Raw genomic sequence first — 8,103 nt, 5'->3', positions numbered from 1 at the left:
AGAATAGCTCTGCTTGGGTAGCAAGGAATCAGGTGAGCTAACCAGCAATAGTGCGAGGCATGAGAGTTGGCTTAATAAAAAAATATGAGCTTAACAGCGTGCTCTGTGAGGACAGGATTCTGAAGCTGATTGACTCCATGCTTGAACTTGGACCTTGCAACTGTGGCACAATTTATTTGCTTTAGGGCAATTCCCCTCCCCAGACTCTGCATAGCCAGCTCCTAGGAGAGTTCTTGACATATATTAAATACAGATGCTTGGCATATATTTTGGACTCACATTAGCAAATTCAGTTCTACTGGGTTTCAAAGCCCAGGTTGCTTTCCCACTCTACCATGCTGATCTTTTATCCGGGGGGAAAAGGTTTATTAATGTCACAAGCATGGCAATACCACCTCCCAGAAATTTTGTGCAAAATTTTGCGTAGGTGTGACTTTTCTCAGAAGTTGATATCCCATAGTTTTCCTCAGCTCTCCAATGTTCCCATGACCCAAAAGGCTGAGAATCACTATATAGTTTGTATTTAACTGTTGTTCAAGAGGAACAGTTCTCCCAAGCTCCAGAGCTACCGAAGGAGTCTCTGTGGGTAGGGATACAGCTCTGAGTCAATTCTCTGTGCTCCACCCTTTGTCCAAGAGTAACTGTCCTCTACCACCTTACAGGGACACCTGCTGTGTAACGCTGGATTCTCAGGGCCTGGGCCTTGAAACTGTTACTGCATTTCTAAACAAACAGATTTCTCCTCAACTTTTGTTTTTTAATTGAGATAAGATTTATAGAATATAAAATTAACTGTTTTAAAGAATCCAATTAAGTACCTTTTAGTATAGTCACAATATTGTGATAATTGCATCTGTCTAGTTCAAAAATATATAACCCCCAAAGGAATCCACATACCTCTCAGCACTCCCCAGCCCCTGGCAACAGCTCTCCTCCTTTGTCTAGATGCGTTCCCTTTTCCTGGATGTTTCATGTGAATAGAATTTAAAAATCTGTGATCTTTTGCGACTTCTTTCACTTAGCACATCACTGTCTAGGTTCATCCACATCATAGTAAGTATTAATACTTCATTCCTTTTTTAGGGCTGAATTCATATATATATATATAATTTTATCTTTCACCGCTTGGGAGACATTTGCTTGTTTCTAACCTTTCGGCTATTTTGAATAGTGCTGCTGCCTTGAACATTTACATATAAGTATTTGTTTGGATAGCTTTTTTTTGGGTATATATTTAGGGGAGAAAAGCCTTTCCAGCACTGTAACAGAATTTCCAAACATTTATTGTTTATGTCCTTCTAAGTAGCAAAGGAGAGTCACTAATTAGATGTGCCGAAGAGAATTCAATTCACTAAAATCGTCTAGGAGCCCAACGCACTCCTCTGGCTGTGGAGAATCAGTCCTGCTCAGGGAGCCCCGCTGCGCCAGCGCCTGTCACTCCAAACGACACACAACTGCTTGCCTTGAGTCATTTACATAGGAACCTAGACCTAGGCCTCCTTTTTTTTTTTTTTAAAGGAATTCCTTTGCTGTAGACTTCAAAATCTGCCTTCTTTGCTTGCACTTTTTAAATATTTTATCAGAGCTGAAATTGAAAGAAATTTCTAGCGCAGATGGCTGAGGTGGCTTGTGACGCAGGGCGGCAGGGCCGTGGCTAAGTCCTGTCTGCGTGTATGGAGCCGGGCGCCTGTCCGTCTCCAAATGCAGGAGAACCCTGCCCCACCCCAGCCCAGAATGGATGCTCACGCGTGAGGCTCTTTCCACCCTCCCTCTCCCTGCTGCCTGCCGCCTCCCTCCTTGGCTGTTAGGGCTTCCTGAGCTGACTGCTTGGGGGACATGGAGACTCCCAGGAAACAAAAGCAAGAAGGGAAAGAATGGGCTGCAGCTTCTGTGGGCGCGGAGGGCGGAGTCTGGAAGTAAAGACCAGCTCTTCCGCAGCCCTGGGCCGGAGCACTGGGGCGGATCGCAATCCCCAGACGCCGGGAGATCGCCGCGGTGGGTACACACGACGCCCCCTCCCGACCACGCTCTTTGGCGATGTATATAAGGATGCTTCCAAGGTCTGCGGAATGCTGGCCAGTGATTCCTCCATAGGGTGTGTGTGTGTGTGTGTGTGTGTGTGTGTGTGTGTGTGTGTGTGAGAGAGAGAGAGAGAGAGAGAGAGAGAGAGAGAGAGAGAGAGAGTTTGTGTGTGCCAGGGAGAGCGAGAGGGAGAGCCTGTCAGTCTCACCCTTTCGAGTATGGACCTTGGATTTTGCACATGACATTTAGTATGTCCTAAATACAGTGCGTCCTCCCAAACTTTCAGGCAGACACTGCTTTCTGTAATGTGGGAAGTCTGAAAGGGGCAAACCTGAAAACGAGGGTCAGTCGAAATACTTAACTGTACTGACACAGCCCCAGGTAAGTTTAGAATGAGACCATACAGGGCAGTTTTAGCAATACTAGAATCTCTATGCTGATTAAACATTGACATTGCTTTAATTTTTAAATTTCCTTTGAGAAAAGAAAACTACAAATATGTATGAAATAGGTACAACTCTATACAATATACTCCACATATAAGTTTGAAAGAGATAAATTCGCCTTGCAGCTCGCCAGCCTTTGCCTTTGTTGCATGTTTTTCGATACTCCTGTAATGTCTTTAAGCTTTATCTTCCTAACCTAATCTTAGAAAATGAGCAGATTAGCTCAAACTTACTGAAATATAAATGCCTAAAAATTGACTCCCAAGGGTTAAACCTTAAGCCAACATTTAAAAAATTCTGATACTGAAATTTTAACCAAAATCACATTTTATACTTATAAAAGTATACTTTTATACTAAAAACAGTAGAAAGACTGGTGATTTTGCCACAATGTATAATTCCCATGAGTGAAATACTTTGTTCAACGTTTTAATTTATAAATGAATATACCCCAAATTTTGCCAACTGTAGTCACTTAAAATTTTATGGTAAGCCAAAGCTACTTTATAAAAATCTTTTACCCACAGTGGGATCCATGCAATGAAATATAAATATATGTTTAAATTCATTTCAACAGTATCTGTGTTATCAAAAAACCCAGAAACAATATAAATGTTCATTCACAGGAGACCTGTAAAATGGATGAAACACCATACAATCTGTGGTGATTTTAAAGATTGGAATAAAATACACATAGCACAAAATTTACCATGATATCCATTTTAAAGTGATATGTAGCCATTTCAAAATGAGTTGATCTGTGTAAAATAAAATGACAAAACTCCCCAAGATACACTGTTAAATGGAAAATATACAGAGCAGTATGAAAATGTACAGAACAGTGCAGAACAGTATGTCTTGAATAAATCTATCATTTCTCCTTTGCTTTTAAATTTTGTATTTGAAATATGTTTAAAATGAGTACTGTAGCAAACCATAAACTTACTCCTGAAGCTGGCAATTCTCAACATTGGTCGTATTTCCTTCTGTGTGTGTATGTGTGTGTGTGTGTATGTTCGTGTGTGTGTGTGTGTGTATGTTCGTGTGTGTGTGTGTGTGTGTATGTTCGTGTGTGTGTGTGTGTGTGTGTGTGAAGCACATTTGAAGTCCCCTTGTTCATCTCCTGTTTTTACACCTTCATTGCCGTGTGAGAATCATGAGTTTAGCCCCCCCCATTTTACACTTTCTAATACATTTATAAGTAATGTGGATACAGTGTTGTTTTGAGCCTTTTAGACTTGCATGAGTGATCAGGCCTGTTCAACTTGCCTTCTTCTGTCACTCCGAAGCTCCTTTTCTTCAACATTGCTTTTGAATGTGAGTGGCAGCTGTGCTGTTTGTGAGCGGGACACATGGATGCCCTGTTTCTGTGGACAGCTCCCAGGTGGCAGATGGACCCAAGGTGCAGGACTCACCCCTGTGATCAGTAGGAGAGACAGCACTTTGATAACCTCTGAGAGTTTGAAATTTTACTATCATTTAACATTTTGGTAAATAAATAATTGGCTGAAGGATAGAAAACGTTGGCCCTATTCACGTGGGAAGGGATGCAGAATGAACAACATAATACAGTAACAAATAATATCTCGGGCAGGCTATGCAGGTGAGATGCTTCTTGTATGGCAACTCACCACATTGCCAGGTGAAATGGTACCGCAAGGGACAGTGTGCATTACGGTGAAAGCAGCGGAAGTTGTAGAGAAACTATGAGTTTGAGGGGTCGGTGAGCAAGCGGTATTGCAGAGCTGAGGAAACCCACGGGACATCTGTCCAGGAGGACTTGCAGAGATAACAGACAGGCCCACATGTTCTATCTAGAGAGGAAATACATTGGAAACCTGATCTCAGGCCCTAGTTTTGTCACAAGCAACTTACCTCATTTTAGTTTGCTTACCCTTAATAAGATAAGAGAACACAAATTTCTCATTCATTCCCTCATTCATTCTGTGTTAACAACCCCTGGTAGGCATAAGGCTGTGCAGGCACTTTCCTAGGTGCTGGTAGCAGAAAATGGACAAGACAAAGCCCATTCTTCCCTCCAGGAATTGCTGGCCTCCTGGTAGGGGCTGCATGACATTCCAAGGCTAGTTACCCAAATCTAGAGCCAGGCAGAGTGCTTGGGCAGACTGTTGGTGGCCAGGTGGCAGAGAATAAATAGAAGCTTTACTTCTGGGGTCTCACCAAGAGCCTTGAGACCCAAACAGAAAGATCCCACATTTCTTGGACTCGGAAAAGTTCACTTTAGCCCAGGAGAAATAGGTAAATTAGAAGAGCTACAAATGGAAAAGGATATAACATGAAAGAAAAAAAAAAAGATGATATCTGATTGTTTCACCTTGAATCAAGTTAAATGAGGATGTGAAATTTAATCTGAATCCTTGTCATTTGTACCTCAAGGTCTCCCCTTTTTAAATGTGTGAGCTTAAAAATGGCCAATCACACAATAATATATAACAATGGCTTATCTGGAAAAGTGTCACTTTTGAAGGAGAAATCTCCCCTTTCACATTGGTCTTGTCAGGATGGCAACTCAGCAATATCAGGAGTGACATGGAGAAGGTTCTTGTGTGCTGGTGGGAGATGGCACTCTGGGGGCTGTCCTCAGGCTCATCAATGAAGGATTTGTATCCCAGAAAAAGGCCACCAATGTTCAAGATATTTGGAAAAGCAGATTGGCCTGACTGACCTGTGATTGGGTCATAAGGACCATTTATAAAAGTAAATTAATAGCTTGCAAAATGGGAATAATAATAAGTACTTCATAGGCTTTCCATGGAGAGTAATAAATTTTAAAATATGTGAAAATATAGTATGCACTATGAAGAACTCCACAAACAGGAGGCTGCTGTCATCAATCTGTTTGGAGTGCTGAAAAGTTTAGGTCACGGGATTTATAACTGTTGTTCCAACTCCCAGGCTCATGACAAGACACTGCAGGTCCGGCTGGCCCTGTCTGTTCCAAGTCTTGTCCCCTCACAGCCACGTACCCCTCACTCACTTGTGAGAAGGACTGTCATTCCTAGAAGGTGCATTATGTGACCTTCAACAGAGGTCTGGAGTCATCCGGGGGAATAGGAATTTGACAAACTCTAGGAGCAAAATTCAGATGAGTATTTAATCTGGAACACGTACACACACACGCACCATAGGAACTGAAAATGGGCTTTGGCCTATGAAAGCAAATGAAGAACGAGAATCACTGTTTTTCTCAGACCCTTTTCTATTATTCCTAATCATAGCAAATATATTGTCATGAGCATCTGAAATTTTAAAAGCCAAATTCCAAGTCTTCTAAGATAGGAATAGCTATGGCAAAATTTGCCTACCCCTTAAAAAATCCTTGTAAATATTGTTACAGGTGATACAGTAATTCATAGCCACCTATTTAGAAGAAATGGGCCCCCAAACAAAGCACTTTTGAAATAGCATGGGTACTTTTTAAATAAACACAATCAAGAGAAGTAATTTTATAGCCTAATACAATCAATAGCCTCAACAGATTTTCCATTATTCTAATAATGGAATACCTTATGCACACATAATTCAAATTTAATAATTTCTAGTCATTATTTAAATGGGAGTTTTGAGTACATTAACAATTTAGGAGATGTTTGTGTAAAAAGAAATCATTTGGACTTTGCAATTACCCAATCCAAAAGAAAATTATGGGGCACTTCTCTGTTTCCCAGAGGAAATGGAACAGAACAAATGGAAAGGATAAAAATAGAACAGAATGAAAATTTGAAAAACAAAAAAAGGCGAAATCACATAATTTGGCAAAGACAAGTTGCCACAATTCATGCTGCAGCTTTTGCCTAATTTTTGAGCAGAATTTTGCACATGTTGGAGGCCATTTTCTCATTTCTTTAGGGAAACTGAATGGAATTCCTTTGGGCCTCTTGAAACCTTAGGCGATGTGGGAATAAAAGCAAAACCCAGTGTTAATGTCAAAGAGAACAAATTTCTGGGAGAAAGTCCTGGGCCAGGCCAGCACAGTTCCTAGAAAATGTGAAGGACAGCCACTCAGGACGAAACTGTCGGGTTCCTACCGGGCAGCAGAGAGGAAACAGAGTTACATCAGCTCAGATGGTGACAAATGGAATAGTCATTATTCCATGGTCAAGGAGAAACCTACATTTATCTAAGAACAAAAGTAAAAGTTTCCAGGAGTTTTCTCCCCAACGCTATCACACTATTGATAGCCCTTTTGCCTGTTTTTTCCTGTTACGTAGTGCAGTTCATCAAAGACACACCAGACTCAATCCAGAGCTTGTCAACTTGCTTCGTAATAAGCTTGGTTATGAACCATGTTTGGCTATTTATTCTTTGTTAAGTTAATCCTCCCACTTAAAATTTCTGCCTCAACTTGAATTTAAAGGTCTCTTTCCTCTTTCCCTCATCTCCCCTCTTTGCCTGGCGCAGACTAGCTTGAGGGTCCAGAGGGAAAGTGGAGAAGAGTGTTGGATCAGGGAGGCTGAAAATGGAAAAATGTTTGTTTGCCTTTTGCCCTTTCGCTACACAGAGCAAATTGGTTTCCCCTTTGGTGTCAGTGGGCCAGCCCTTTTTCCGTGGTTTGAGTTTATCATTCTTACTCTTTTGCTGATGAAGTTTCATTATCTAAGGACTCTAGATATACCCCAAATAGCTTTTTCCTAGGCACCAGAGCCCAATGCCAGAGCCTCCATCCCAGGCACACACCTCAAATTTGGGAATAGTCTTGTCATTTTGTTACAGACTCTAAGAAACAAGAGAGACCAATGGGAAACAGGAGGATTTATTTAGGTTTTAGGTGAACACTGGCTCAACACAGTAACATCCAAAAGAAGAGCAGAGAACAAAGGAAAGGTTCTAGTTTTTTATACATCTGGTTGAAGAGGGTGGTCTTTTTTTTGGGGGGGTACCAGGGATCAAACTCAGGACCCTGCACTAGCAAGGCAAACATGATGCCACTGAGTTGAAGTCCCAGCCCAAGGGTGGTCTTTTTAGTGATGTAGCAAATGGGTTTACAAGGGCAGACAGTTTCCTAACTTAGCCTTGAAAGAAGACAGAGTCTTATGGATCGTATGAGAACAGGGTGTCATAAACTTTGTTTACAGGACATAATTGTACATTTTTTCTATACCAGAACAAAGAGTTACAGCTATAGGTGTGTGTGTGTGTGTATATGTGGGAGGGTGATCCAAGGGCAGGAGGAACTGCTCAATGCTGAAAAGAATTTGTTTTTTCTTTAAGTCCTGCTTCAGTTTCTGTGCCAGGATGTGCTACTATGTCAATTTTCCTACTGCCATTTGGAAACACCAAAGTGTGGTGTGGCATCAAGATTAATGACTCAGCCGGTAATCAGGAAACTAGAAAGCTGTTTTCCCTTTTTACACAAGCCTACTAGCCCTAGAAATGATCCTCTTAGATGAAGAATCATTGAACACCAGTTGTGCACCAAGATCAAGGTGTTTAGAAGTTTCTACCCTTCATAGACAATAAAGCAATGCATGCACTGTAAAAAACTTAAAAACAGTAATCAAACCAACTACGAGTCAATTTTTTAAAAAATCATCATGATACACTAACAATTCTAAACAAATGAAACACTTCTCCTTTTAAATATCTTCCTGTGGTCAGACCTAATTATGGTTAT

The 8,103-nt window shown here is 41.1% G+C and overlaps 1 long non-coding RNA gene across 2 annotated transcripts in view; it reads left to right on the top strand.

Moving 5' to 3' along the window:
• Window positions 1-1,606: 1,606 nt before the first annotated feature.
• LOC117283514 overlaps window positions 1,607-8,103 on the top strand; it is a 22,235-nt gene continuing 15,738 nt past the window's right edge. For both annotated transcript variants that reach the window (XR_004514525.1, XR_004514526.1), the window contains exon 1: window positions 1,607-1,995. This is a non-coding gene — a long non-coding RNA (uncharacterized LOC117283514). The remainder of the gene's footprint in view (window positions 1,996-8,103) is intronic.

The sequence above is a fragment of the Fukomys damarensis genome, unplaced genomic scaffold (assembly GCF_012274545.1).
Source record: "Fukomys damarensis isolate Sample0158 unplaced genomic scaffold, DMR_v1.0_HiC HiC_scaffold_27, whole genome shotgun sequence".
NCBI lineage: Eukaryota > Metazoa > Chordata > Mammalia > Rodentia > Bathyergidae > Fukomys > Fukomys damarensis.
Note: the sequence above shows the minus strand (reverse complement) of the source record. Positions and strands in the feature narration are given on the sequence as shown.